General features: G+C 40.0%; 1 long non-coding RNA gene across 1 annotated transcript; it reads left to right on the top strand.

Moving 5' to 3' along the window:
- Positions 1–198: 198 nt before the first annotated feature.
- Positions 199–2,313, top strand: LOC116399825 (uncharacterized). Its single transcript, XR_004213863.1, has 4 exons — positions 199–908; positions 1,269–1,325; positions 1,409–1,547; positions 2,020–2,313. It is a non-coding gene; the product is annotated as an uncharacterized LOC116399825 (long non-coding RNA).
- Positions 2,314–5,086: the final 2,773 nt, after the last annotated feature.

Below are 5,086 nucleotides of genomic sequence, written 5' to 3'. Positions count from 1 at the left end.
GGACATTGGGATTTGGCCAAGGACCTACTGAGACTAAAGAGGGTTTTTAAAAGAGTGCACTGGCACAAAGGGCCCATGTATTGCCAGTGTTGCTGATGAGCTCAGGTGTTTCCACTCTGCTGATGACCCTTTGCCACGCCCACCTCAAAAAAGGTAAAAAGGAGCTGCCACACGAGAGTGGCACAGGAATCCTAACTTTGCAGACTGGTCAAGTAAAGAACCTTAATTTATCGCTGAAGATGGTCACCGTGGTGGTTTTTCTTCTGGCTTTTGTTGGAGCGGCATCCTCAGAACTCCCACACAGACGGAGGTGTGACCCGGAGCAAGGACAAGAAACGCCAACTCTTTGCTCAAATTACAAAAACATTTTACATCTCGATAATGTTCAAACAAAACTTGAAGAAAACCAAATGCTGCTGCGAGAGAGGATTGACGCTATGGAAGGTAGGACCAGACTGCAGCTTGATTCTGCAAGCGGCAACATTAGTGCGCTTGAAAGGTTGGTGACAAATGTTTCAAACGCACAAAAGGACCTAGAAAGGATGGTGTCGCAGACTGAGATGGAGTTGAGAGATGCAAAGACAAAGCTGGAGGAACAGGAAGTTGACATTGCCAGCCTCAAGAGAGAAGTTGGAGAACTGGTCAAACACGGGGAGAGAGTCGGGGGGGGGGGAAACATCAGTGAGTTTGAGGAGATACTTGATACAACTGAGAGGCAATTAAGGAAGAGAAACTTGAAAATCTGGAGTCAGAAACTGGGGCACAGAAACTGCTGACTCTACACAAGAAGGAACTCTCCCACCTTAACTCGACAGCCCGGGAGCTTGAAGTCAAAGTCAAAGCCCTACTGAATGCCACGGAGACGCAACTTGAAGCAAACCTGACGGAAATACAAAATGACAGCGGAGGTAAGTCTTTAAAAGTCTGTATTATCTTTAAAAAAAAAACAATTTTTAATAAATGTTTTCATGAGTTGACTGCAAAAATGTCCTTTTGATAATGACTCGAGCTTTCAGCACAAAACTGAATGATCAAAAGGCTGAAGTTGATGGATTCAGGAATGTTGATGAACAGCGGAAAACTGTAGTGGACCAGCAGAAGGTTGACATTGATGGCCTCAAGAGCGACAAGATGGTCCAATCCCTTAACAAAAGCTTTGCAACTTGTACCTCAAATAGATACTGAGCTGCTTTTTCATAAATGTGGAATGTAAAATTGTATGTTTAAAGTAACATTGCCACTTTTTTTTTTTTTTTTTTTTCCTGCAGAACTCGGAACTGAAGGAAGTGAACTCTCATTAGAGGTGATGCGCCTTAAAGCAGAAGGTAAGGGAAAGTATAGTAAGTAATGGTTCAAGATGCCAAACTCTCACAACTGAATTTAACAATGTTTGCATTTCTTTCTTCAGTCAATGCCAACGTGGCCTTTTCTGCAACTATAATCGAATACAACGATACGTTCACTGGACCCGGCACAAACGGCACCAACAATATTCTCTTCTATAACAGTCTTCACAAACGTTGGCTTCGCTTACAACTGTAAAACCGGTATGTTCTAGATGCATGACCTTCAGAAAACTGACCAATGATTAACAGATATGAAAGTATGCATCTTTAATAAAATGGAATGCATCCTCCATATTGCTGGGTATCATCTGGGAAACATTGGTTTAGTAATATGGTCAGAACATTGCAAAATCTTCCTTCCACGGCCTCTGAAGCGTTTCCACAAGTTGCCTATAAGTCCATCAAGCTTTAGGATGTGTTGGTAGGTGATTTTGTTACTTTCAGAATAAAGGTGGCTAATTGTTTCCCCCAGTTTGTAATCGTTATGCTAACCAGCTGCATGGCTTTATCTTCATTTTTAACATGCAGACATAAGAGTGGTATCCATCTTATCATCTAACTGAGAAGATGATGGTTATTTGTGTTTCCGTTGAGTAGAAAAATGTATTGAGAACCAAGTAAAGACAAATGTTTTTATAACTTATTGATGTCATTGCATTCTCCTCTTCAACAGGCATCTTCACTGCTCGACTGAAAGGCGTCTACCACTGTTCATTCATGACTTTTTGGCTACAACGGTCACACTTCAGGAGCCATCCTGGTGAAGAACAGGAATTGCCAAGTGAGCACCTGGGAATTCACCGGCTCAGATAACAGTGACACCACCAGCAACACGGTAATCCTTGAGCTGAATGTCGGAGAGACCGTCAACGTCATCCTGTGGAAGGGTGGAAAAATACAAAGGTGTCTTCAGTGGGTTCCTCATCTTTCCAACATTGTAGATTTTAGAATAGAATGAGATGCCGTTTTTTTTTTTTTTTTTTTTTTTTTTTTTTTTTTTTTTTGTTTCCCTTTTTTTTTTTTTTTTTAAATTCAGGGACGCGTGTCTGGTCTCAATCTGTTCTTCCTTTCAGAAATTACTCATGTAAAGTTTAAACATTTTGGAGGATTGTTGAAATGTCAAAATGAAACAAATATGTTGTTGTAAAACTATTTTTGGCTTCCTTTGCATCAAACACCTCACTACTAGTTAAAGATGTTTTTAAAACCCGAGATGAACATTGGGCTGTACATTGCAACGCTGTCTAGGTTGGTGTTCTCCACCAATAGCATAAAGACGCTCTTCATGTACCACCACTGAGAAGTTGCTTCTGAACTCCTGCATGTCAGCAAGCCTTTTCCAGCTGTCCTGCACGGGGTCATAACTATAGCATGTGTGCGATTAAAGCTGGAAATGTTCAGACCCTGGCTGTGCATGTGTGGAACAATCTAGGTCCTAGATTGTCCCACAGATTCTAAAGGCACTTGTATGAAAGCCTTTCATCTTGCTTTGTGTGGCGTTTTTGAAGACTACAAGTGAGACACAGATGGGACTTGGTATATAGGGGTTTTTTTTAGTTTTTTTTTTTACTGTATTTGTCAAAGTAAGTTCATTTAAAATGTTCCATCTGTTCAGGTGATGACCATGGTGCCTCCCTGGGGGCACATACGAGTGACGGTGGAGAGGCTGCTTCCAAGGCATGTGCTTGTCCTCAAACTAATTCCAATAGTGTTGAAAAAGTTACGAATAGTTTTTCTGAGATTAGAAGCAGTTTAAACAAATTTAGTGGAAAAATATCAGGACCATGATTCTTTATGTCCTAAAATATAACATACAGTAGGTAAAATAAGTATTGAACACGTCACCATTTTTATCAGTAAATATATTTCTAAAGGTGCTATTGACGTGAAACTTTCACCAGATGTCGGTAACAACCCAAGTAATCCATACATATAAAGAGAACCAAAGAAATAAGTTCAGAAATTAAGTTATGGTTAAGAAAATGGAATGACACAGGGAAAAAGTATTGAACACGCTTACTGAAATATATTTAATACTTCGTACAAAAGCCTTTGTTGGTAATGACGGCTTCAAGACGCCTCCTGTATGGAGAAACTAGTTGCATGCATTGCTCAGGTGGGATTTTGGCCCATTCTTCCACACAAACAGTCTTCAAATCTTCCAAGGTTCCGCGGGCCTCTTCTATGAACTCTGATCTTTAGTTCTTTCCATAGATTGTCTGTTGGATTCAAGTCAGCTGATCGTCTGGGCCATTCTAGCAGCTTTATTTTCTTTTTCTGAAACCAGTTGAGTTTCCTTGGCTGTGTGTTTGGGATCATTGTCTTGCTGAAATGTCCACCCTCGTTTCATCTTCATCATCCTGGTAGATGGCAGCAGATTTTTATCAAGAATGTCTCGGTACATTTTTCCATTCATCCTTCAATTATATGAAGTTTGCCAGTGCTGTATGCTGAACAACAGCCCCACACCATGATGTTCCCACCTCCAAACTTCACTGTTGGTATGGTGTTTTTGGGACGATGTGCAGTGCCATTTGACCTCCAAACATGGTGTGTATTAAGGTATCCAAAGAGTTCAATTTTGGTCTCATCTGACCAGACTTTATTCTCCCAGTATTTCACAGGCTTGTCGAAATGTTGTGCAGCAAACTTTAAACGATCTTCAACATGCTTTTTCTTCAGCAATGGAGTCTTGCGTGGTGAGCGTGCATACAGGCCATGCCGGTTGAGTGCATTACTTATTGTTTTCTTTGAAACTATTGTACCTGCTAATTCCAGGTCTTTCTGAAGCTCTCCACAAGTGGTCCTTGGCTCTTGGACAACTCTTCTGATAATTATTTTCTCTCTTGTCAGAAATCTTGTGAGGAGCACCTGGTCGTGGCCGGTTTATGGTGAAATGATGTTCTTTCCACTTCCGGATTATGGTCCCAACAGTGCTCACTGGAACATTCAGAAGTTTAGAAATCCTCCTGTTTGCAACAATAAGATTGCAAAGGTCTTGAGAGAGCTCTTTGCTTTTACCCATCATGAGATGTTTGTTGTGACACCTTGGTAATAAGACACCTTTTTATAGGCCATCAATTGGGACTGAACCAACTGATATTAATTTGCACTGACAAGGGGCAGGATTGCTTTCTAATTACTGATAGATTTCTGCTGGTGTCTTGGCTTTCCATGCCTTTTTGCACCTCCCTTTCTTCATGTGTTTTTTCCCTGTCATTCAATTTTATTACACATAACCTAATTTATGGACTTATTTGTTTGGTTTTCTTTGTATGTATGGATTACTTGGGTTGTTATCGACATCTGGTCAAAATTTCACGTCAATGGCACCTTTAGAAATATATTTACTGAGAAAAATGGTGACGTGTTCTTATTCTTAATACTTATTCTACCTGCTGTACATCTCTTTAAAACTAGATGAGCACCAGCTCAGATAATCTTGCTTTTGCAGTTAATATACAATTCCTATGAAATAAAAGTGTTCACACTCCTTTGAAGTTTTAATGAAACAATATAGCACTAATGTCCTTAAGGAGTTGAATATTTTGATATTTAAATGGTTTCTGTAGCTGAAAGTATGCAGAACTAGTTAAAGTCCAAAAATGTACGGAAGGAATATAAATTGCATTTCCTGCAGAAAGTGTGAGTGAATGCTGACAGCTGAAATTGCAAAGCGTTGCTGAAAATACAGAAGCATTAAAATGCAAAGACATTTCAGACGATGCTGAAAAATCTGA

Source organism: Anarrhichthys ocellatus, unplaced genomic scaffold (genome assembly GCF_004355925.1).
Source record: "Anarrhichthys ocellatus isolate YVR2014 unplaced genomic scaffold, GSC_Weel_1.0 scaffold131, whole genome shotgun sequence".
NCBI lineage: Eukaryota > Metazoa > Chordata > Actinopteri > Perciformes > Anarhichadidae > Anarrhichthys > Anarrhichthys ocellatus.
The sequence above is the reverse complement of the archived record's forward strand: the minus strand, read 5'-3'. Positions and strand labels throughout refer to the sequence as shown.